Consider the following 27,308-nt stretch of genomic DNA (forward strand, 5'->3'; position numbering starts at 1 on the left):
CTCCCCTGCAAAACACGGTTGTCATCAGAAACAGCGGAATACGCGAGAATGCAATTTCTCTCAAGGGAATGAGACTCCGGTTTCTGTCACCTGGGAGGCCGGAATTAACCCCGGGTAATCAGCCACGATGGCTACCAAGGTATTGTCCTTGCTTAGCTGATGGAACACCCCGTCAATAAGATCCACCGATATGTCTGGATCCTCTTCGGAGTCCGGATTGAGGGACCGTTCTGGGTCCTCGGGCTGTGGAGGGCGGTTGCTTATGTCCTTTACCTCCTGTCGCAGTTCCTGCATTGAAGTCGTTAGACTACCTATCTAACCATGGGAGTATAAAACAAACGGGCAAGTGCAATTGTTCACTTACCCAACTTGGAGGATCGTACATTCTGAATCCGGCCTGCGGATTGACGCGGAGGAATTCCTCCTTTTCTCCCTTATACAAAGAGGATAAGATCTTTACTAAGGGGACGGCTGAGTCCGGCCCCTTATGACCGTAACGTGTGGCGTCATCCTCTCCGTTGAAATCCCACATGGGGTGGCCTCTATATTGAAGCGGCTGCACCCCCTGCATAATGCATGCGGCCATGACTCCAATCATGGTTAGTCCGGAATGAGCCAACAGTCTTATCCGGCCCATCAGGTAAAGGACGTCTCTGTCACTTTCTCTCTGAGAGCTCCGCGGACGCCAGCTCAAGCGTTTCTTCAATGGAGCACTGCTGAACTCAGGGAGACCGACCCGGATAGGGTCCGGTAGCAGGACGTCATCTATGTAAAACCATTCCAAAGGCCAGTCCTCGGACGCCTTCTTTGGGGTTCCGGATAGGTATCCGGTCCCGGCGATGTGCCATACTTCGGCTCGGCCCACTTGATATATAGATCCCTTTTCAGAACGGGGCACCAGGCAGAATAACCTCTTCCACAGCGCGAAATGAGCCTCAACGCCTAAAAATAGCTCGTAGAGGGCGACGAAACCCGCAATGTGCAATACGGAGGCGGGCGTGAGATTGTGCAGCTGGAGGCCGTAGAACTCCAGAAGCCCACGGAGAAATGGGTGAATTGGAAATCCCAGTCCCCTTATTAGATAGGGGACGAGGCACACCCGCTCTCCCTTAGAAGGATTGGGGGTGTTCTCCGCTTGTTTTCCGCCATTATAGGTGGTGAGACCGGCTCGGATCGGGACCATGCATGCCTGAGGGAGGAATCCCTGGGCCTGAAGGGACGCTAACTTGCTATGCGGGATGGTGCAACTCTCCCAGTCCCCGAGTTTGGGACTGGAGGGGCGAGGGGAGGAGCTGCGTCAGCTGGCCATGTTGGGATGGACCTTTGCTGGAAGCGCTCTGATGATAACTCGCGGAAAGGAGAAGACGTGCTTTGGACCTAAATCCCCATCCCGTTAAATAGGCGGCCCGTTTATGCGGCTAGGGGTGTGGATGTAAAGACGCCCCGGCTTTTCGCATTTGTTTAAACACGTGGAAGACGGCCATTATTGGGCATGGAAGCCGAGGAGGACTACATTACAAAAATCGGACATTATTCCTACCAGTACACAAGATTTGGAGAAGAACCCACCTTGCAATGCCGAATAAATCTACGTGCCGGACTCATCTTCATTGAAGCCTGGTTCGGGGGCTACTGAGGGAGTCCTGGATTAGGGGGTGTTCGGGTAGCCGGACTATACCTTCAGCCGGACTCCTGGACTATGAAGATACAAGATTGAAGACTTCGTCCCGTGTCCGGATGGGACTTTCCTTGGCGTGGAAGGCAAGCTTGGCGATGCGGATATTCAAGATCTCCTACCATTGTAACCGACTCTGTGTAACCCTAACCATATCCGGTGTCTATATAAACAGGAGGGTTGTAGTCCGTAGGCAATCAACTCCATACACAACAATCATACCATAGGCTAGCTTTTAGGGTTTGGCCTCCTTGATCTCGTGGTAGATCTACTCTTGTACTACCCATATCATCAATATTAATCAAGCAGGAGTAGGGTATTACCTCCATCGAGAGGGCCCGAACCGGGTAAAACAAAGTGTCCCCTGTCTCCTGTTACCATCCGGCCTAGACGCACAGTTCAGGACCCCCTACCTGAGATGCGCCGGTTTTGACACCGACAGAAGCCCTTGAGCATGTGGCTATGCACCGGAAAGTGAATGACGATGAAGATGACCAAGTCTTTTGTCATAATGATTCGAGCCCCACTCTTGTTGTCTTCAAGGTCTTGACACTTCAATATCAACAAGACGAAGACCAAAGATGCCATATTTTCCACACCAAGGCGGGCATCAATGGAAGGTCCGTGAAGATCATCATCGATGGGGGAAGTTACCATAACTTGGCAAGTGAAGAGCTATGTTCCAAGCTACAATTGGTCAAGATGAAGCACCCCCATCCCTACAAGGTACAACGGCTTAGCGACTCTGGCACTATTCAAGTGGAGCACATGGTTTAAGTTTCATTCAAGATCGGAGCATATGAAGACACTTTGGGGTGTGATGTCATTCTATGTCTGTTTGCCACCTCCTACTTGGATGACCTTGGCAATTTGACCGTGGCGTCATCCACAACGGCCGAACCAATCATTATATCTTCAAGATGAAAGGGAAGGAGTACATGCTACGACCTATGTCACCAAGCCAAGTGATCGCCGACAAGCAAGCAACCACACATCTTGGAGAGAATAGTGAGAGAGTGAGCCACCCAAAAGGGAGTGAGAGCCACAAGCCCAAATTGAGTGCCTCCATGATGGGTGACAAGAAAAACTTAGTGATATTTGCTACCAAAAGTGAGACGAGAGAAGTGTGTGAGAACCCATGAAGAGTTATGCACGTTGTCATATTGTTCAAGGACAAAGCACCTAAAACTAACACCTCCCACAATCTACCTTTAGTGTTGTCTTCTCTATTGCAGGAATTCCAAGATGTACTCCCTGACGAACTACATCCGGGTCTACCTCCACTACGAGGAATCGAACACCGCATCAACCTCATACCCAGAGCACCTCTTCCTAACAAGGCTCCCTACGGCATCAATCCCGAGGAGACCAAGGAGATCCAACGACAAGTACAAAAACTAATCGACAACGACCATATACGAGAAAGCTTAAGCCCAAGTGCCGTACCGATAATCCTTGTTCCCAATAAATATGGTACATATGGCATGTGTTCCGATTGTCGTCCTATCAATGTTATCACCGTTCGTTATCACTTTTGCTCTCTGATGAAGCGATTCCGCCAGGGATACTTCCCTCCGGGAGGGGGAAATCGAAGCTATCGTCATCACCAACAACCCTCTCATCGTGGGAGGGCCAATCTCCATCAACATCTTCAACAGCACAATCTCATCTCAAAACTATTGTTCATCTCGTATGTTCAATCTTTGTATCAAAACCTCAGATTGGTACTTGTGGGTGACTAGTAGTGTTGATTACATCTTGTAGTTGATGCTAGCCGGTTATTTGGTGGAAGATTATTTGTTCGGATCTATTATGATAATCAATACCCATCTGGTCTTGAGCATGAATATGTTGTGTGAGTAGTTGCTTTTGTTCTTGAGCACATGGGATAAGCCTTGTCATAAGTAATCATGTGAATTTGATATTCGTTCGATATTTTGATGATATGTATGTTGTGATTACCTTAGTGGCGTTATGTGAACATCGACCACATGACACTTCACCATCTTTGGGCCTAAGGGAATGCATTGTGGAGTAGTTATTAGATGATTGGTTTCTAGAGTGACAGAATCTTAAACCCTAGTTTATGCGCCATTCCGTAAGGGGCTGATTTGGATCCATATGTTTAATTCTATGGTTAGATTTTATCTTAATTCTTCTTTCGTAGTTGCGGATGCTTGCGAGAGGGGTTAATCATAAGTGGGAGGATTGTTCAGGTAAGAATAGCACCCAAGCACCGGTCCACCCACATATCAAATTATCAAAGTAGCGAACGCAAATCAAACCAACATGACGATGACTAGACGGAATTCCCGTGTGTCCTCAAGAATGCTTTTCTTACTATAAGAGACCATTCCAGCCTGTCCTTTGCTACAAAAAGGATTGGGATATCTTACTGCACCTATTGTTACTATTATTACTTGTTACTTGTTACAAATTATCTTTCTATCAAAATACATGTTACAGACAATTTCAGTGCTTGCAGAAATTACCTTGCTGAAAACCGCTTGTCATTTCCTTCTGCTCCTCGTTGGGTTCGACACTCTTACTTATCAAAAGGACAACAATTGATCCCCTATACTTGTGGGTCATCGCCTACCATTCGAAATTATGTGTGATGCTAGTGATTATGTTGTTGGTGTTGTTCTAGGACAAAGAGTTGATAAGAAATTAAATGTTATCCATTATGCTAGTAAAAATCTAGACAGTGCTCAAAGAAATTATGCTACTAGTTAGAAAGAATTTCTAGAAGTTGTGTTTGCATGTGATAAATTCAGATCTTATATAGTTGATTCTAAAGCAATTGTTAACACTGATCATGCTTCTATTAAATATCTAATGGAAAAGAAAGATGCTAAACCTAGGTTGATTAGGTGGGTTCTGTTGCTACATGAATTTGACTTGCATATTATTGATAGAAAGGGAGTTGAGAATCCCATAGCTGATAATTTGTCTAGAATGGAAAATATTCTTGATGACCAACTGCCTATTGATGATGGTTTTCCTGATGTACAATTAGGTGTTATAAATGCTTCTCGTAATACTCCCTGGTATGCAGTCTATGCTAATTACATTGTTGCTAAATATATACCACCTAGTTTCACATACCAACAAAATAAAAAGCTCTACGTTGATTTAAGACACTACTTTTGGGATGACCCACATCTTTATAAAGAAAGAGTAGATGGTATTATTAAATGTTGTGTACCTATGCATGAATAGGAACAGATCCTTCGAAAGTGTCATTCTAAGGCATACGGAGGACACAATGCTGGAGATAGAACTGCACATAAGGTACTACAATCTAGTTTTTATTGGCCTACTCTCTTCAAGGATGGACATAAGTTTGTCTTATCTTGTAATAAATGTCAAACAAGAAATGCCTATGAATTATTCACTTGTTATTGAACCATTTGATGTCTGGGGATTTGATTATATGGGACCTTTTCCTTCCTCTAATGGATATACACATATTTGACTTGTTGTTGATTATGTTACTTAGTGGGTAGAAGCTATTCCAACTAGTAGTGTTGATCATCACACTTTTATTAAAATGCTTAAAGAAGTTATTTTCTCAAGGTTTGCATTCCCTAGATATTTAATGACTGATGGTGGTTCACACTTTATTCATGGTGCTTTCCGTAAACTTCTTGCTAAATATGATGTTAACCATATAATTGTATCTCCTTATCATCCTCAGTCTAGTGGTCAAGTTGAATTGAGCAATAGAGAAATCAAATTAATCTTGCAAAAGACCGTTAATATATCTAGAAAGCATTGGTCTAAGAAACTTGATGATGCATTATGGGGTTATCGAACTGCTTATAAGAATCCTATGGGTATGTCCCTGAATAAAATGGCTTATGCAAAAGCGTGTCATTTGCCTCTTGAGTTAGAACATAAAGCATATTGGTCAATTAAAGAACTTAACTATGATTTCAAACTTGCTGGTGAAAAGTGGTTATTTGATATTAGCTCGTTAGATGAACGGAGAAACCAAGCTTATGAAAATGTCAAGTTGTTCAAAGAAAAAGTTAAAAGATGGCATGATAAAAGAATTCAAAAGTGGGAATTCAAAGTTGGTGAGTATGTTCTATTGTATAATTCTTGTTTCAGATTCTTTGCAGGAAAACTTCTCTCCAAATGGGAAGGATTGTATATCATCAAAGAAGTTTATCGCTCTGGAGGTATCAAGATTAATAACTCCGAGGGCACTAATCCGAGAGTGGTCAATGGACAAAGAATTAAACATTATATCTTAGGTACACCTATTAATGTTGAAACTAACATTGTTCAAACTATGACACCGGAGGAACACATAAGAGAGACCTTCCGGAACACTCTAGAACCCTAAAAAGGAGTTGGTATGTGATACGGTAAGTAAAGTGGCTCCAAAAATAATTTCTGTCTATTTTGGAATATTAGAAAAAAAATAAGAAACGGGCGAGGGGATCCACGAGCTACCCACAAGGCAGATGGGCGCACCCTAGTGCCTTGTGGGGCCCTCGTGTGCCTTCCTGACTCCGTTTTCTTGTGGAATACTTGTTTTCCAAGATAAAAAATCTTTATATATACTCTCGGATGTTTTGACCGCCGCATCGGAGAAATATCCTCTATTCTTGTTTCGTGTTGTTTTTCTGATAGATATGAATGTATGTCATCCCAGGACTCGGATGGAGAGAGCTATGTTGCAAATCCGATGATCAATGGGGACATGGATCCCTATGGATGGTCCATGATGTCTACTACGCAACCTTCTTCTTGCACACTCGTGTTGGGCCTCCAAGCGCAGAGTTTTGTAGGGCAGTAGCAAATTTCCCTCAAGTGGATGACCTAAGGTTTATCAATCCGTAGGATGCGTAGGATAAAGGTGGTCTCTCTCAAACAACCCTGCAACCAAATAACGAAGAGTCTCGTGTGTCCCCGACACACCCAATACAATGGTAAATTGTATAGGTGCACTAGTTCGGCGAAGAGATGGTGATACAAGTGTAATATGGATGGTAGGTATAGGTTTTTGTAATCTGAAAATATAAAAAAACAAGGTAACTAGTAGTAAAAGTGAGCGAAAACGGTATTGCAATGCTTGAAAACAAGGCCTAGGGTTCATATTTTCACTAGCGCAAGTTCTCTCAACAATGATAACATAATTGAATCATATGGAAATCCCTCAACGTGTGACTAAGTCACTCCAAAGTTCCTATTGCAGAGAACATAAGATGAAATTGTTTGTAGGGTACGAAACCACCTCAAAGTTTTTCTTTCCGATCAATTCATTGTGCTATTCCTATAAGTGTCACAAACAACCCTAGAGTTCGTAGTAAAATAACACCATATGATACACATCAATCAATCGTAATGTCACCTAGATACTCCAATGTCCCAACAAGTATCCATGGGTCAATTATACGATATGCATGAAACAACTTAAGATTCATAATATTCAATCCAACACAAAGAACCTCAAAGAGTGCCCCAATATTCCTACCGGAGAAACAAGGAATGAAATGTGCATCAACCCCTATGCATAGGTTACCCCAATGTCACCTGAGGAATCCGAAAATTGAGTGTCAAAACATACATCATGTGAATCAATAGAACACCCCATTGTCCACGGTATCTGAGGGAGTCCTGGATTAGGGGGTGTTCGGATAGCCGAACTATACCTTCAGCCGGATTCCTGGACTATGAAGATACAAGATTGAAGACTCCGTCCCGTGTCCGGAAGGGACTTTCCTTGGCGTGGAAGGCAAGCTTGGCGATACGGATGTTCAGATCTCCTACCATTGTAATCGACTCTATGTAACCCTAACCCTATCCGGTGTCTATATAAACCGGAGGGTTTTAGCCCGTAGGACAACATACATATGAACAATCATACCATCGGCTAGCTTCTAGGGTTTAGCCTCTCTGATCTCGTGGTAGATCTACTCTTGTACTACCCATATCATCAATATTAATCAAGCAGGACGTAGGGTTTTACCTCCATCGAGAGGGCCCGAACCTGGGTAAAACTTCGTGTCCCTTGCCTCCTATTACCATCCGGCCTAGACGCACAGTTCGGGACCCCCTACCCGAGATCCGCCGGTTTTGACACCGACATTGGTGCTTTCATTGAGAGTTCCTCTGTGCCGTCGCCGTCAGGCCCGATGGCTCCTACGATCATCAATGGCGATGCAGTCCAGGGTGAGACCTTCCTCCCCGGACAGATCTTTGTCTTTAGTGGCTTCGCACTGCGGGCCAATTCACTTGGCCATCTAGAGCAGATCGAAAGCTACGCCCCTGGCCGTCAGGTCAGATTTGGAAGTTTAAACTACACGGCTGACATCCGCGGGGACTTGATCCTTGACGGATTCGAACCACTGCCGAGCGCGCCGCACTATCACGACGAGCATGATCTAGCTTAGCTGCCGAACAGTGCCCTGGAGGCCGCACCCGGATCGGCTCCGACCCTTAGTTCGGAGCCGACCACGCCGATCGAGGATGGGCGGTTGGATGCCACCTCGGGGGCTGCAATCCAAACGGCGATTGAGCCGAACACCAGCCCCGTACTCTGCGAGGCTCGTGACTCCAAGGAGCCGGACTCCTCTCCGGACTCCGAACCCTCCGCGCCCCCGCCAGTCGAATCCGATTGGGCGCCGATCATGGAGTTCACTGCCACAGACATCTTTCAGCACTCACCTTTCGGCGATATCCTGAAGTCACTGAAGTCTCTCTCTTTATCAGGAGAGCCCTGGCCGGACTACGGTCAGCAAGGTTGGGGTACGGACGATGAAGAAATTCAAAACCCACCCACCACCCACTTTGTAGCCACTGTCGACGACTTAACCGACATGCTCGACTTCGACTCTGAAGACATCGACAATATGGACGCCGATGAAGGAGATGATGAAGAACCAGTGCCTACTAGGCCCTGGAAAGCCACCTCGTCATATGACATATACATGGTGGACACCCCAAAAGAGGGAGAGGGCGATGGAATAGCGGAGGATGACCCCTCCAAGAAACAGCCCAAGCGCCGGCGTCAGCGGCGCCGCTCAAAATCCCGCCAACACAAAAACGGTGATTCCAGCACGGGAGATAATAATACTCCGAAGAGTGCCGAAGAAAACCCCCTCCAGCAAGGTTTAGCACAGGAGGATGGAGAAACCAACACTCATGAGAGAGCGGCAGACAGAGAGGTCGAGGACGATAACTATATGCCTCCCTCCGAAGACGAGGCAAGCCTCGACGACGATGAATTCATCGTGCCAGAGGATCCCGTTGAGCAAAAGCGTTTCCAATGCAGGCTTATGGCCATGGCAAGAAGCCTCAAGAAAAAATAGCAACAACTCCGAGCTGATCAAGATTTGCTGGTTGATAGATGGACCGAAGTCCTTGCGGCCGAAGAGCATAAACTCGAATGCCCCTCCAAGAGTTACCCAAAGCGCAGGTTGCTACCCCAATTAGATGCGGCCGAACGGCCACCTCGTGGCCGCGACTGAGAGGCCTCCCGGCCCTCCACTCAAGCCGCACCCCGTACCAAGGCACGGGAATATGCGCCGGACTTACGAGACATGTTGGAGGACAAGGCAAGGAAAACACGGTCGATCTACGGATCGCGTGGGCACGCCACGGCTCGAGACGGTAAATGTCACGCCGGCCACACATCCGGTAGGGCCGAACACAGTAGACAAATCTCATTGGAGCTACGTCATGATATCGCCCAGTACAGAGGCGCCGCACACCCACTGTGCTTTACAGACGAAATAATGGATCATCAAATCCCCGAGGGTTTCAAACCCGTAAACATCGAATCATATGATGGCACAACAGACCCTGCGGTATGGATCGAGGATTATCTCCTTCATATCCACATGGCCCGCGGCGACGATTTTCACGCCATCAAATACCTCCCACTCAAGCTTAAAGGACCAGCTCTGCATTGGCTCAACAGCTTGCCAACAGGGTCAATCAGTTGTTGGGAGGACCTGGAAGCCGCATTCCTCGACAATTTCCAGGGCACTTATGTGCGACCCCCAGACGCCGATGACCTAAGTCACGTAATCTAGCAGCCAGAGGAATCGGCCAGACAATTCTGGACACGGTTCCTAACAAAGAAAAATCAAATAGTCGACTGTCCGGACGCTGAAGCCCTAGCAGCCTTCAAGCACAATATCCGTGACGAGTGGCTGGCCCGGCACCTCGGACAGGAAAAGCCAAAATCTATGGCAGCACTCACGACACTCATGACCCTCTTTTGCATGGGAGAAGACAGCTGGCTCGCTCGTAGCAACAATATGACCAAGAACCCTAGTAGTTCGGACACCAGGGACATTAGTGGCAGGTCGCGTCACAACAAGCAGAAGCGTCGCATTAACGGCGACAATGCTGAGGATACGACAGTTAATGCCAGATTCAGAGGCTCTAAATCCGGTCAGCGGAAGAAGCCATTCAAAAGGAATCCTAGGGGCCCGTCCAGCTTGGACCGAATACTCGACCGCTTGTGCCAAATACATGGCACCCCCGAAAAGCCGGCCAATCACACCAACAGGGATTGTTGGGTGTTCAAGCAGGCAGGCAAGCTAAGCGCCAACAATGAAGACAAGGGGCGGCATAGCGATGACGACGAGGAGCCCCGGCCGCCGAACAACAATGGACAGAAGGGTTTTCCCCCACAAGTGCGGACGGTGAACATGATATACGCTACCCACGTCCCCAAAAGGGAGCGGAAGCGCATGTTAAGGGACGTATACGCGGTAGAGCCAGTCGCCCCAAAGTTCAACCCATGGTCCTCCTGCCCGATCACCTTTGATCGAAGAGACCATCCCACTAGCATCCGTCATGGCGAATTTGCCGCATTGGTTCTAGACCCAGTTATTGACGGATTTCATCTCACTAGAGTCCTCATGGACGGCGGCAGCAGCCTGAACCTGCTTTACCAGGATACAGTGCGGAAAATGGGCATCGATCCCTCGAGGATTAAGCCCACCGAAACAACCTTTAAAGGCGTAATACCAGGTGTAGAGGCCAACTGTACAGGCTCAGTCACACTTGAAGTGGTCTTCGGATCTCCGGATAATTTCCGAAGCGAGGAGTTAATCTTCGACATAGTCCCATTTCGCAGTGGTTATCACGCACTGCTCGGGCGAACCACATTCGCTAAGTTCAATGCGGTACCGCATTACGCATACCTTAAGCTCAAGATGCCAGGCCCTCGAGGAGTAATTATGGTCAATGGAAACACCGAACGCTCCCTCCGAATGGAGGAGCACACGGCGGCCCTTGTAGCAGAAGTACAAAGCAGCCTCTCCAGGCAGTTCTCCAGTCCGGCCATTAAACATCCGGACACCGTCAAGCGCGCCCGGAGTAACCTACAACAAGACCGCCTGGCACGTTCCGAGCAGGCGTAGCAATGCGGCCCCAACCCCAACCCTCGCAAAAAGGCAATGCCAGTACTTCGCGTCCATAACTACGCTCTGGAAATACCATGGGCATAGGGGGAGGGGCACCATCATGGCACGCCCAAAACACGGCTTAAACTGCACCAGGGGCTGCCGATTTTTTACTTTTCTCTTACTTCCAGGACTCTACTCTTTGGAAGGCCTGTTTGGCAGTTCAATTGCCGCACAAACGATGCAAGGACCAGGGAAGCAGACAAGCCATGCCGCATTATGGAAATCCCAGGTGGACTCTATCACGAGCAGTATACCTATTGCGCATACTATTCCGCAGCTTGCCCCTAGAGCACACATGTTAAATAGTCCAACTTTTCATTTATCGTGTTACTTGTATTGTTCTGCTTTGATTGCAGCTATTTGAATAAACAATGCATAGCTTTTGTCTATTTTTTGCATTACCTTTTTTTATATGTTCCTTAACGACATGTTGCACCCGTACACGTTGGTACGGCCAAAATACGCCAGGGGCTTTAGTACCCCTCAATATGGTGTGAGAAGTCTGAACACTTTCACAAGTGCGGCACCCCGAACTTATAGCACTATATGCATCGGCTCCGAATCATGTCTTGGGTCCATAGTTGGGTTTGCCCGGCTCCTATGTTTTGGTGCCCTACGTTCCGCTATATCGGCTAAGGTAGCACTAGGAGAACCACTGCAATTGTGCCCCAGTTGAGCTGGGCCGAGCACCTCAGTGGAGAAAGCTAAAACTGACTGTCATGATGAAGTGAGAACTGGTCGCTGTTCGAGAGGTTTTTTCGAGTCCCTAAAGACTTATGCCGCTTAGGGAGAGGAGTCGGCTCTGTCCGGCCAAGGCGTGGATAGCGCCCCGAACTCGGTCTTCCGAATACTAGGGGCTTCGCCGAAATTTAAAATTATGGAATTATGTGGCTAAGTGAGAGTGTTCACGCATTATAGTCCGATTGCCTCGTTCGTTGGGCTGAGCGCCTCCCTCGAAGGACCCAAATATGGGGAAAAGAGCGCCCAGGTTTATACCCGAACACCCCAGCACTAGCGGCAAGGGGGCAGAAGCCGACGACTCCCCATCTCTCGGTATTGATAAACAGCCGCACAGAAGGTAATATTTTAAATTCAAGCAGCATTGCTTAGCGCATATGAACAAGTTTTCAGCGCACAGGATAACACGAGCGGGTTTTACTCAAAAAATACATCATTGATACATTCATCCACAACAAGGCGGGCACCCTTCAGAACATCCTTATAATAATTCTCGGCGGTGGCCCGTCCTTCACAAGCTTCTCCGCATCCAGCTTGCCCCAGTGCACCTTAGCACGGGCAAGGGCCCTACGGGCACCTTCAATGCAGATGGAGCGCTTGATGTCTTCAAGCCTTGGACAGGCCTCCACCAGCCGCCGCGCCAGCCCGAAATAGCTCCCAGGCAGAGCCTCTCTAGGCCACAGCCAAACTATGAGGCCCTTCATGGCCTGTTCGGCCGCCTTGTGGAGCTCGACCAGTTGCTTCAGCTGGTTGCTCAGGGGCATGGGGTGTCCGGCCTCAGCGTACTGAGACCAGAACACCTTCTCCGTCGAGCCGCCCTCCTCGGCTTGATAGAATGCGGGAGCATCAGACACACTCCGGGGGATATCTGCAAACGCTCCTGGAGAGCTCCGGATTTGGGTAAGTATCAAGTAACTCACGTTTATGTGTTTACTCTGCATAAAGAATGCCTTACCCGCCGCTATCTTCTTCACCTCATCCAACTCCTGGAGGGTCTTCTGGGATTCGGCCTTGGCAGATTTGGCATTTTCAATAGCCACCGCAAGCTCGGACGCTTGCGTCTTCGAGTCACGCTCCAAACTCTCATGTTTTCCATGAGAGCTTAGAGCTCTTGCCGCACCTTGCCAACCTTGGCCTCATACTTCTCCCGCTCGGTGCGCTCCGAAGCTGAACTCTTCTCGGCCTCGTCCAGCGCTTGCTTAAGGGTCGCCACCTCAGACGTGGCCCCTACAATAGCCACGATAATCCTGTCATTTTTTGCAATTGCACCTTTTATATATATATTTTTAACAAGGTATTTCTTACCTTCATTGTCCTCGAGCTGCTTCTTGGCACGCTCGAGCTCTTGCTCGGACCTTTGAGGTCCTGCTTTAGCGTGTCCACTTCCGCAGTCAGTGCGGCGGACGCAAGCAGGGTAAGCCTGCACATGCATATTGACTCATTTTTGTTAGACTCCTGCGAATTCTATTTGATCCTCTATTCGGCTTTCTTCCCGAACGCCAAACAGAGCATCAGGGGCTACTGTCTATGCGGTACTATTATTTACACTTTCTTTACTTACCTCAAAGCCTGTTAAAAGGCTTGTACAAGCTTCAGTCAGTCCGCTCTTGGCGGGCTGAACCTTCTGGATCACCGCACTCATAATAGTGCGGTGCCCCTCGTCGATGGAGGCGCCTTGGAGCGCCTCCAACATATTGTCCAGCGCCTCCGGATGGACGGAGGTCACCATCACGGCGGGCTTGCTCCTCTTGGAAGGAGGTCCCCCGCCGGACTCTAGAACCTTTGAAGGTTCCGGAGCGGTGTCCGGCCTAGGGCCGGACTTGGAGCCCTGGGGGGTTTCATCCCCCTTACTTCTGGAGTCCGGGAGGTCGCCTTGCGGTGCCTCCAGGACCACCTCCTCCCGGATTGGAACCTATTGGGACAACACCTCGGTGTCGTCCGTAGGGCAGGGGGAGGAAGCCGTCGGAAGCGAGTTCACCTCCGATGAGTCCAGTGAGCCGCTCGACGACGCGTCAAGCCGGTCTTTGGGTGGGCTGCATAAGCATATTCGACATAAGGGAAAGTTGTGCAATAAACGAATACTATGAATTACTCCGGTATCCGGATACTTACGATTTTGCCAGGGGCTTGGCCCTGGGCTGCCACTCATCTCCGCCGTCGTTGGCGTCGGCGGAGTAGTCCGGAGGAAGGGTTTCCCCTTCTTGGACCCCCCCGGCCTCCTTAGAGAGGGCAGCCTTCCTTTTCTTCCCTTCCCCCGCTGGAGGGGGAGGGGTCTCTTCTTCCTCCTCGTCGTCTTCACGGGAGGAGTGCGTCTTGGATCCGTCGGATGATGAATCCGACACCTCCGGGCGTTGGGCACTCTTTCGAGTCCCCGTGGCCTTCTTCTTGACCTTATTCTTCGGCACCACATAGGGAGCCGGAACCAGCAGCTTCGCCAAGTGAGCGTCCGCTGGGCCTTCGGGCAAAGGAGCCGGACAGTTGATCTGTCCGGACGTCACCTGCCAATCCTGTCAAAGGTAAGGGAGTTTAGATCCTGCATAGAGTCAAACTATGGAAAACTGATACCCTGTAAAAGGAAAAAAACAGCTTACCGCGAGCGCGTGATGCTGCACGCTGAATCCGCGATCCTCGGTAGCGGATGCGGGAGCCTCGGCGGCCTTGAAAAGCATCCTCCAGGCATCTTCGTACGTCGTGTCGAAGAGCCTGTTTAGAGTTTGATGCTGCGCCGGGTCGAACTCCCACAGATTGAAGGCCCGTCATTGACACGGGAGGATCAGGCGGATGAGCATAACCTGGACTACGTTGAAAAGCTTGAGCTTCTTGTTCACCAGGGTTTGGATGCATGTTTGGAGTCCGGTCAGCTCTCCTTTTTTACCCCAAGATAGGCCTGTCTCCTTCCAGGAGGTGAGCCGCGTAGGGGGGCCGGATCGAAACTTAGGGGGTGCGACCCATTCGGCGTCGCACGGCTCGGTGACATAAAACCACCATGATTGCCACCCCTTCAGGGTCTCCACAAAGGAGCCCTCGAGCCACAGGACGTTGGCCATCTTGCCAACCATGGCACCGCCGCACTCAGCCTGGCTGCCGCGCACCACCTTTGGCTTGACATTGAAAGTCTTAAGCCATAGGCCGAAATGGGGGCGGATGCGGAGGAACGCCTCGCACACGACGATGAACGCCGAGATGTTGAGGATGAAGTTCGGGGCCAGATCGTGGAAATCCAGGCCGTAGTAGAACATGAGCCCCCGGACAAATGGATGCAGAGGGAAGCCCAGTCCGCGGAGGAAATGGGGGAGGAATACCACCCTCTCATGGGGCCTAGGAGTGGGGATGAGCTACCCCTTTTCGGGAAGCCGGTGCGCAATGTCGCTAGCCAGAGGAGACCATCCACTTGCCTCCTGCTCCGGACATGACTGGAGAAGGTTGAGGTGGTAGTGCGGACTTGGGCGCTGGAGCTCGAGTGCGCAAGAATGGATAAGCAAAGGAGGAAGAAGGCGTGGGTGAAAAGGTGGATCATTATCACCTTATATGGGTGGACGCAACTACGTGTCCCCACCAGCCTGGTAAAACTCACTTATCTCCAAGCGCCATAATCAATGGCGCGGTTGGGTTACCCACGCCCGTATTGATGAGAATCCCGGAATAAGGGGACACGGTCTCTGCTTTAACAAGAGGTGCCAAGGAAACCGCCTCGCATAACGCGCTAAGATGGGACAGTAAAACCGTTCGAATAAAAGCTTGGCCGTGGTGTGATGTCACACTATGGAGTACGCCAGCAGATTAGATTTGTGTAAATATTATTCTCTCTATGGCAATATGTGGAAACTTATTTTGCAGAGCCGGACACTATCTTTGTGTTCAAAATCTTCTATGAAGTACTTGGAGGAGGAATCCGCCTTGCAATGCTGAAGACAATCTGCACGCCGGAATCGTCGTCATTGAAGCCTGGTTCAGGGGCTACTCAGGGAGTCCTAGATTAGGGGGTGTTCGGATAGCCGAACTATACCTTCAGCCGGATTCCTGGACTATGAAGATACAAGATTGAAGCCTCTGTCCCGTGTCCGAAAGGGACTTTCCTTGGCGTGGAAGGCAAGCTTGGCGATACGGATGTTCAGATCTCCTACCATTGTAACCGACTCTATGTAACCCTAACCCTATCCAGTGTCTATATAAACCGGAGGGTTTTAGTCCGTAGGACAACATACACATCAACAATCATACCATAGGCTAGCTTCTAGGGTTTAGCCTCTCTGATCTCGTGGTTGATCTACTCTTGTACTACCCATATCATCAATATTAATCAAGCAGGACATAGGGTTTTACCTCCATCGAGAGGGCCTGAACCTGGGTAAAACTTCGTGTCCCTTGCCTCCTGTTACCATCCGGCCTAGACGCACAGTTCGGGACCCCCTACCCGAGATCCGCTGGTTTTGACACCGACAGTATCCCACACAAGACATACATCAAGTGTTCTCAAATCCATAACAGTATACAATCCGATAATAGTGAAACCTCAAAGGTAAAACTCAATTCATCACAAGAAGATAGAGGGGGAGCAACACCACATGATCTAACTATAGAGACAAAGCTCGCGGTACATCAAGACCATGCCAAATGAAGAATACGAGAGAGAGAGAGCGAGAGAGAGAGATATCAAACACATAGCTACTGGTACATACCCTCAGCCCCGAGGGTGAACTACTCCCTCCTTGTCATGGAGATCGCCGGGATGATGAATATGACCTCCGGTGATGGTTTTCCCCTCCGGCAGGGCGGCGGAACGGGCTCCCGATTGGTTTTTCGTGGCTATAGAGGCTTGCGGCAGCGGAACTTCCGATCTCGGTTTCTTTCTGGGCGTTTCGTGATTTATAGGAATTTTTGGCGTCGGTCTCACATCGAGGGGATTCTCGACGGACCCACAAGGCAGGGGTGCGCCCTAGGGGGGCGCGCCCTCCACCCTTGTGGTTGCCTCGGGACTCTTCTGGCCCATCTCCGATGCCCCGTGGGTCTCTTCTGGTCCAACAAAAATCGTCGTAAATTTTCAGCTCGTTTGGACTCCGTTTGATACTCCTTTTCTGTAAAACTCAAAAACAAGGAAAAAACATAAACTAGCACTAGGCTCTAGGATAATAGGTTAGTCCCAAAAATAATATAAAATAGCATATTAATGCATATAAGACATCCAAAAAAGATAATATAATAGCATGGAACAATAAAAAATTATAGATACGTTGGAGACGTATCAAGCATCACCAAGCTTAATTCCTGATGTGGAATGCTACCTAACATATTTATCCATGTAATTTTATTTATTGTGGCAAGAATATTCAGGTCCATAAGATTCAAAACAAAAGTTTAACATTGACTTAAAAACAACAATACTTCAAGCATACTAATAAAGCAATCATGTCTTCTCAAATTAACATGGCCAAAGAAAGTTATCCCTACAAAATCATATAGTCTGGCTATACTCCATCTTCATCATACAAAGTATTTTATCATGCACGACCCTGATGAAAAGCCAAGAAATTGTTTCATACTTTTTATGTTCTCAAACTTTTTCAACTTTCACGCAATACATGAGCATGAGCCATGGATATAGCACTATAGGTGGAATAGAATATGGTGGTTGTGGAGAAGACGAAAAGAAGGAGATAGTCTCACATCAACTAGGCATATTAATGGTCTACGGAGATACCCATCAATATATATCAATGTGAGTTAGTAGGGATTGACATGCAACGGATGCACTAGAGCTATAAGTGTAAGAAAGCTCAAAAGAAAACTATGTGGGTGTGCATCCAACTTGCTTGCTCATGAAGACCTAGGGCAATTCCCACTAGTATATGAAAGTGAAAAAATAGGAGACTCTCTATCATGAAGAACATGGTGCTACTTTGAAGCACAAGCGTGCTAAAGGACAGTAACATTGTCCCTTCTCTCTTTTTCTCTCATTTTTCTCTCATTTTTTATGTTTGGGCTTTTTGGCCTCTTTTTTTATTTTGGACTCTTTAGCCTCTTTTATTTTTAACTCCGGAGTCTCATACCAACTTGTGAGGGAATCATAGCTTCCATCATCCTTTCTTCACATGGGACAATGCTCTAATAATGATGATCATCACACTTTTATTCACTTACAACTCAAGAATTACAACTCGATACTAGAACAAAATATGACTCTATATGAACGCCTCCGGCGGTGTACTGGGATGTGCAATGATCAAGAGTGACATGTATAAAAATATGAACGGTGGCTAAGCCATAGATACTATGCCAACTACATGATCATGCAAAGCAATATGACAATGATGGTACGTGTCGTAGCAAACAGGACGATGGAAGTTGCATGGCAATATATCTCGGAATGGCTATGGAAATGCCATATAGGTCGGTATGGTGGTTGTTTTTAGGAAGGGTAAATGGTGGGTTTAATGCACCGGTGAAAGTTGTGCGGTACTAGAGAGGCTAGCAATGGTGGAAGGATGAGAGTGCGTATAATCCATGGACTCAACATTAGTCATAAAGAACTCATATACTTATTGCAAAAGTCTATTAGTTATCAAAACTAAGTACTCATGCATGCTCCTAAGGGGATAGATTGGTAGGAAAAGACCATCGCTCGTCCCCGACTGCCACTAATAAGGAAGACAATCAAAACATAAATCATGCTCCAACTTCATCACATAATGAATCACCGTACGTGCATGCTTCGGGAATCACAGACTTAAACACAGATATTTCTACCAGTGCACAATTACTCACTAGCATGACTCTAATATCACCATCTTTATATCTCAAAACAAATTCAAGGAATCAAACTTCTCATATACTCAATGCTCTTTATGAAAGTTTTTATTGTATCCTTCTTGAAACTAACAAACTACTCCAAAAAGATATAAGTGAAGATCAATGAGTAGTTGAATAATTATATAGTTGTGTGAAGACTCTCTCTCTCATACACAAATAAAATTCCAGATCTTAAGTACTTTATTCAAATAGCAAGAAAAACAAAATAAAATGACATTCCAAGGATAGCACATATCATGTGAAGAAGCAAAACTTAGGTTCAACCAAAACTGACCGATCATTGTTGAAGAAGAAAGGTGGGATGCCAACCAGGGCATCCCCAAGCTTAGATGCTTGAGACTTCTTGAAATTAATTAGGGATGCCTTGGGCATCCCCAAGCTTGAGCTTTTGTTTCTCCTTAATTCCTTTTACACTAGTACAGTGAGGTGCTATACAAACGGATTTTAACCCCTTTCCGCGGCGGCATTTGGAACCGTCGCCTAGTGAGACGATAGGGGGATCCTTCCCACACGACCTAGAAACTGTCGGGGATATGCCCTCTTGGCACACATGCTCGGCAAAATGAGGTCGTGTGCGACCGGCGAGCGCCAAATACGGTTATACGTATAGTAGTGCTCAAAAAATACAATTATACAGGCGAAATCATTACCGGTCGTAAGTACATCCCACACCGCCAGTCCCTGCTAAACGTGTCCGTTCGTATATACATCCCACACAGTCGCTCCAAGGAAAACGTTTATGTTCTCAAGTACATCACACACAACCTTTCAAAATTAGCATCATAGACGGTACATAGACAGATGTATCTCATCTGGAAAACTGCTGAAGCACAAGGCGAATATTGAGCCTTCATTGATGTTGAAGGTCTTTGCAACTTTAGGCTAGTGCCTATGGATGATTGACCATCCACCCTTCATCCTCTTCAGGAGCACTTCAATATTGAACCGTGGGTGTTGTATGAATACCTTCCTCACCTCCTGACAATATAGGTGGTTTGAGAGGTAATCATCAGTGCACTGATTTTGGAAAGCCCTGAAAACAAGGATGTGCATAAAATATCTTCTGTATATTGGAAATGGGGCAAAGGAATAAAAAAGGAAAGGTAGTCATGTAGTGAACTGATGTCTTCTTCATTGTGCAGACAAAGATCTTATTGTTTTTTTGTTGCTAATTTCTTTATCCTAACAATCTTTCTGAGTTTCTTGACTTGACTGATATTCATGGACAACTCATTCCCCATATGCAAAAAGGGTTGAACAGTGGGTCAAAACCTCTGATAGCAGGACCTACATGTGCAAGACCGAATTATTAAAAACCTAAATATTAGAATGGTTCCTGCAATTGCACAATAATGTGCTATTAGACAAAGGACCATGCATGTGCAAACCTCGATTGTAAACCTCGGTGCTTCCCATTGTTTCCCTACAACACATATAAGGTAGTTAGTCATCAGGTTAAGTGAGGGTTCACATGCTATCAGTAAAACATGTTGATGAAAAATAAGCACATTGCAGATTCATTAGATTAATTCAAGCCACATGGAAAACCCATTTATCCAAACCAAGCATGATTAAGAACTAGAAAATATAGCACTTGTATATGTTTCTCATGTATTAAGTGTAGTCAAATTCGATCTATTCCTCACATGCACAACAATACAAAATTCTACCCACAATAATTGGACATCGCGTTGCAGAATTGAACCAAGCAGTTAACTAAACACCACAACAAATGAACCAAACATTAACTGAGAACCACATTGCATAATATTACATACTCCTAATAGAAGATTAGACAGTTAACCAAACCAAGCATGCTTAACAACTTGGAAATATAGCTATTGTATTTGTTTCTCATGTATTTAGTACAGCCAAATTCAATTTATTCCTCACATGGTATACAATAATAGAATGCACCCACAACAATTGAACATCGCATAGCAGAATTAAACCAAACAAAACAGTTAACTAAACACCACAACAAATAAACCAAATGTTAACTGAGTACCACATTGCACAATATAACATTACTCCTAATAGAAGATCAGACAGTTAACCAAACCAAGCATGCTTGACAACTTGGAAAATTCCACCCTGAAGAATTGAACATCACATTTGCAGAATTGAACCAAATAGTTAACTGAACACCACATTGCATGACATATAGAACATATACACTAGAGTAGAGGATTGCATGGTAAAAGTAGATAACACAATTCACTAGAATTTGTTAAGGAAAGGCAGTAGCTAGCAAACTGAACATTGGTCCTTATAGTGAGCTAATAAGACAAGCTACTCCTCATTGTCGAAGATATCGATGACGATTGGCTCCTTCGACATGGAAGAGGGCGAGGCCTCCGCATCGTGGGTGCCCTCGTTGTAGTGGTGAGTTGCTTGAGCCGCTCCGGGCACCAACCTGCTGGCCCTCGAGATGAGGTAAGCACATGCACGCTGAGAAAACACCTCGCAGTCTTCATCGAAAGCACCGATGGTGGCCTCGAGAAAATGCCACGAACTATCGTTTAAAGCAGCCAACTGCGTCGTGGTGTCGGCGCGCGAGGCGTCAACGGTGGCCTCGATGGCGAGGTGCTCCTCCAAGATCTGGGGGTCGGCACAAATGGCAGCCATCGCGACCTCATCCGTGTGTGCGGCCACGATTTTCTTCTCCGCTGCCAAATGCTCCTTGAGATCCTAGCTATACTGCATGCACCATGGCTTAGGGCGGCACTTATTTGGTGGAGGGGTCGGTGATTTGGGAGGAAGGTGTCGCGCCGGCGGTCGGGGCATGTGGGATGTGGAAGGAGGGGGAGGATGGGGGTCAAGTGTGGATTACCTGCCTGGATAGGCGAGGCCGAGCAGCGTGAAGGAGGGTCACCGGTGAGGAGGCGGCACTTCAAGCAAGGAGTGAAGGTTTCAACTTGGAAAGGAAGGCGGAAACAAGGGAAATGTGGCTTTTGGTAAGGGGGAGGGGGGAGGTAGATATTTCCACGGAATTCGAAAATTTGGAATCGCTTCAGCGAAAAAACTGGCATGCAATTTGTCATTAGACACGGTCCCTTATTCAGAACTGTGTATGATATGTGAACATCACAAACAATTCAGATAGCTTAACCCGTGTGTGATGAGTTTGAACATCAACAATTTTGGTTCAAATTTCCCTGGTTTCAGTGGTCATCCACGTCATTGCATATAAACGGGTTGAAAAATCAAATATGTGTCCTTGGTTGCATGCTTAGGTCCCATGCAAGAAATGGGAATGAATGTCAAACACCCTGCCACTGTCACTCGACCGCAAACATTGAGATACCTGGTTTTTAAATTCTAGTAAATCCAAAACTCGTCTGAAATTCATGAAACTTGGCATGCTATCATGGAGCGGCATCAACATGACGTGGTACATTTTTTGTCCCATTTGGGGCAGGTTTGGGTATAAGCTTCTCACTAACCAAAGCTTCTCACAACAAGCATGATGGTTTCGGTAGGGAACATGACACCTTTGGGGACGAAATGATATCTGTTGCCTCTTATTGCTTTAAAAAAAATTCTAGTGTCAATATAGAACAACAGGAGTGTTGTGTTTAATTTCGCAATTTTTTGGGGTTCGTTTGGACATTTTTATACATTAACTGGGTTTTCTAGGCTTTTTATGTGCATAATTCAAATTTGAACTACATGCACATGCTCCAGTACATATAAATTGGTTGCAAAATCAAATATGTGTCCTTGGTTGCATTCTTAGGTCCCATGCAAGAAATGGGAATGAATGTCAAACACCCTGCCACCGTCACTCGGCCGCAAACATTGAGATACTTGGTTTTAAATTATAGTAAATCCAAAACTCATCTGAAATTCATGAAACTTGGCATGCTATCATCGAGCGGCATCAACATGTCATGGTAATTTTTTTGTCCCATTTGGGGCAGGTTTGGGTATAAGCTTCTCACAAACCAAAGCTTCTCACAACAAGCATGATGGTTTTGGTAGGGAACCTCACACCTTTTGGGACGAAATAATATCCGTTGCCTCTTATTGCTTTCAAAAATTTCTAGTCTCAACATAGAACAACAGGAGTGTTGTGTTTAATTTTGGAATTTTTCGGGGTTCGTTTGGACATTTACACATTAACTGGCTTTTCTAGGCATTTTATGTGCATAATTCAAATTTGAACTACATGCACATGCTCCAGTGCATACAAATTAGTTGAAAAATCAAATTTGTGTCCTTCGGTGCATGTTTAGGTCCCATGCAAGAAATGGGAATGAATTTTAAACACCGTGCCACCGTCACTCGACCGCAAACATTGAGATACACAGTTTTTAAATTCTAGTAAATCCAAAACTCGTATGAAATTCATCAAACTTGGCATGCTATCATTGAGTGGCATCAACATGTCATGGTAAAAAAATTGTCCCATTTGGGGTAGGTTTGGGTATAAACTTCTCACAAACCAGAGCTTCTCACAACAAGCATGATGGTTTCGGTAGGGAACGTACCACCTTTGGGGACGAAACGATATCCGCTGCCTCTTATTGCTTTCAAAAAATTTCTAGTCTCAACATAGAACAACAGGATTGTTGTGTTTACTTTTGGAATATTTTGGGGTTCGTTTGGACATTTTTATACATTAACTAGGTTTTCTAGGCATTTTATGTGCATAATTCAAATTTGAACTACATGCACATGCTCCAGTGCGGATAAATTGGTTGAAAAATCAAATATGTGTCCTTCGGTGCATGCTTAGGTCCCATGCAAGAAATGTGAATGACTTTCAAACACCCTGCCACTGTCACTCGACCACAAACATTGAGATACTTGGTTTTTAAATTCTAGTAAATCCAAAACTCATCTGAAATTCATGAAACTTGGCATGCTATCATGGAGCGGCATCAACATGCCTTGGTAAAAAAATTGTCCCATTTGGGGCAGGTTTCGTATAAGCTTCTCACAAACCAGAGTTTCTCACAACAAGCGTGATGGTTTCGGTAGGGAACATGCCACCTTTGGGGACAAAACGATATCTATTTCCTCTTATTGCTTTCAAAAAAATTCTAGTGTCAACATAGAACAACAGGAGTGTTGTGTTTAATTTTGGATTTTTTCATGGTTTGTTTGGACATTAACTGGGTTTTCTAGGCATTTTATGTGCATAATTCAAATTTGAACTACATGCACATGCTCAAGTGCATATAAATTGGTTAAAAATCAAATATGTGTCCTTCCGTGCATGCTTAGGTCCCATGCAAGAAATGGGAATGAATTTCAAACACTAGGGCACTGTTGATTGCCGGCAAAATGTTGAGATACTTTATTTTTAAATTCTAGTAAATCCAAAACTCGTGTGAAATTCATGAAACTTGGCATGCTATAATGGATTGGCACCCGACATGTTGTGGTATTTTTCGTGTCCATTTTGAGAGAAGGCGCACTCGAATAACAGCCAACAAAGGCATTTTGAAACAAATAGTTGCTACTGTAACATCTCAAACGTTTTGTATAATTTAAAGTGTGTGCGTTCTGTTAACCATTCACGTGACGCCACGCCTCACTGTTTTAATGGCTAGGAGGTATCGTGCGGATAGTTGCTTGAGTGCTTGACAAAACAGGAGGCGTGCGAGCTGTACTCCAATGCGGAGGCTCACTTGGAAGCGTGTGAGTTGTATGCCGCGCAGGCTCACCAGGAAGCGAGCCCTTTGACTTCCTTGGCCACCCGCCTTGCTTGCATACTCTCCATTAATGGCGCCCAAGTCGCAGTTTAATACGGTTTTTAAATATAAAACACTCATCGCAAACGTTTTAGTTAGGACACCCGTATGCAAACTGACAACTTCCCCAGGAAGCCAAGGGAAAATGTGCCTAGCAGGATTTGTGCAGCTCTTGATCGCAAATGTTTTAGTTACAACACCCGTATGCAAACCGACAGCTTCCCCAGCAAGCCAAGAGAAAATGTGTCGAGCGGGATTTCTGCAGCTCTTGATCGCAAACGTTTTAGATAGAACATCTGTATGCAAAGTGAGAGCTATGGTCTTCCCCCTTAAGTCGAGGGAAAATTCACAGCGCAGGATTTGTGCATCCCTTCAACGCAAATGATTGTTTTGGATGACTCGTGTGCAACCATGTACAAACAATTTTATAAGATTTGCATCTGTCATATTGGGTATTATAACGCCCTCGATGCGGCTATATCTCCCACGTGTCGAAGCACGACTTAGAGGCATAACCGCATTGAAAGCAATGTCGCAAGTGAGGTAATCTTCACACCACCCATGTAATACATAAGGGAAAGAGGTACATAGTTGGCTTACAATCGCCACTTCACAGAATTACATGAATAAAAACATTACATCAACCAGATACAATCAAGGTCCGACTAAGGAACCAAAATAAAAGAAGACTACCCCAAATGCTACACAGATCCCCGATCGTCCCGACTGGGCTCCACTACTGATCAACTAGAATGAAACAACTTAAAGGACAAGATCTTCAAAGAGCTCCTCCTTGAGCTTGGTTGCATCATCTGCACGGTTTCATCGGCACCTGCAAACTGGTATTTGAAGTATCTGTGAGTCACGGGGACTCAGCAATCTCACACCCTCGCGATCAAGACTATTTAAGCTTATGGGTAAGGTAAAGGTATGAGGTGGAGCTGCAGCAAGCGACTAGCATATATGGTGGCTAACCTATTCGCAAAAGAGAGCGAGAAGTCGAACAACTATGATCAAGAAGTGGTCCTAGAACAACCTACGTCAAGCATAACTCCAACACCGTGTTCACTTCCCGGACCCAGCCGAGAAGAGACCATCACGGTTACGCACGCGGTTGGTGTATTTTAATTAAGGTCAACTTCAGGTTTTCTACAACCGGACATTAACAAATTCCCATCTGCCCATAACCGCGGGCACGGCTTTCGAAAGTTCAAATCCCTACAGGGGTGTCCCAACTTAGCCCATCACAAGCTCTCACGGTCAATGAAGGATATTCCTTCTAGCGGGAAGGCCCGATCAGGCTCGGAAACTCAGTTACAAGACATTTCGACAATGGTAAAACAAGACCAGCAAAGCCACCCAGATGTGCCGACAAATCCCGATAGGAGTTGCACATATCTCATTCTTAGGGCACACCGAATGAGCAAGACGTTGGGTAAGCTAGCCCAGAGTTGCCCCTGGTAGCCTCGGACATTGTTCAGTTTGGACCAACACTTAGAGAAGCACTGGCCCGGGGGGGTTAAAATAAGATGACTCTTGAGCCGACCGACTCAAGGGAAAGAAAAAGGCTAGGTGGCAAATGATAAAACCAATGCTGGGCCTTGCTGGAGGAGTTTTATTCAAGGCGAACTGTCAAGGGGTTCCCATTATAACCCAACCACGTAAGGAACGCAAAATCCGGGAACATAACACTGATATGACGGAAACTAGGGTGGCAAGAGTGGAACAAAACACCAGGCATAAGGCCAAGCCTTCGACCCTTTACCAAGTATATAGATGCATTAATTAAATAAGAGATATTGTGATATCCCAACAAAATATCCATGTTCCAATATGGAACAAGCTCCAAACTTTACCTGCAACTAACAACGCTATAAGAGGGGCTGAGCAAAGCGGTAACATAGCTAAACAAGGTTTGCTAGGACAAGGTGGGTTAGAGGCTTGGCTTAACAATATGGGAGGCATGATAAGAAAGTGGTAGGTATCTTAGCATAGGCATAGCAAAAGAGCGAGCAACTGGCAAGCAAAGATAGAAGTGATTTCGAGGGTATGGTCATCTTGCCTGAAATCCCGCAAGGAAGAAGAACGAGTCCATGAAGGAGACAAACGGGCATAGTCGAACGGTTCCTCACAAACACGACGTTATCCGAACCAACCCGAAGAAGCAACACCGGAAAGAAGCAACCAACATAGTAAACAACCACCACATAAACATGGCATGATGCACAACTAAATATGATGCATGTCCAGTTTAAAGATACATGGCATGGCAAAGTGCACAAGGAATCCTACAAATTAAGTGGAGCTCAATATGCAACTCCGTTGCATATTGACGAAACACCACATAAATTATTTAGTTCTCTCTCATTTAGGTACCCAACAAGATTAAATGTTGTTAGCATGGCAAGAGGTGTCACATGATGAAACTATCTAATCTAGGCAAGTTTAAATGAGGCCGGAACAACAAAACAACAAGTCCAGAAACTCCTCATATGCATATATTAAGTTTGTTACTGTTCTGCCCTAAACATAATTTTAGAGTTGTCAAACATGCTAGGTGAGTGCATCATGTTAAACTAGGCATTTTTCTACCCCACTTACATATAAGGTTTATTAAAATCCGAGTTACGGTTATTTAGTTATGAATTAAATCATTTTAGCAAGTTATTTAAGCAAATTTAAACAAACAACATCTTAAGCATTTTAAACATGGATGAAAAAGACATATTATGAAACTAGATGAAAAACTAAGCATATTTTATATATAAGTTGTTTTAAACCGATGCATGGTTAATTAGTTATTAACAATGCAAAACAGTGGCAAAATGATGTAATTATGATTGCACTGGAAAATGATAAAACCCTAAGCAGAAAAAAACATACTTGGGCCAGAAGCATCACGGTGCAGCGGCCCAGCAGCGAAAGTAGCCCAAGTGTGCGTGGTGTGTG

The sequence above is a fragment of the Triticum aestivum genome, chromosome 3A (genome assembly GCF_018294505.1).
Source record: "Triticum aestivum cultivar Chinese Spring chromosome 3A, IWGSC CS RefSeq v2.1, whole genome shotgun sequence".
NCBI classification, from domain to species: Eukaryota; Viridiplantae; Streptophyta; class Magnoliopsida; order Poales; family Poaceae; genus Triticum; species Triticum aestivum.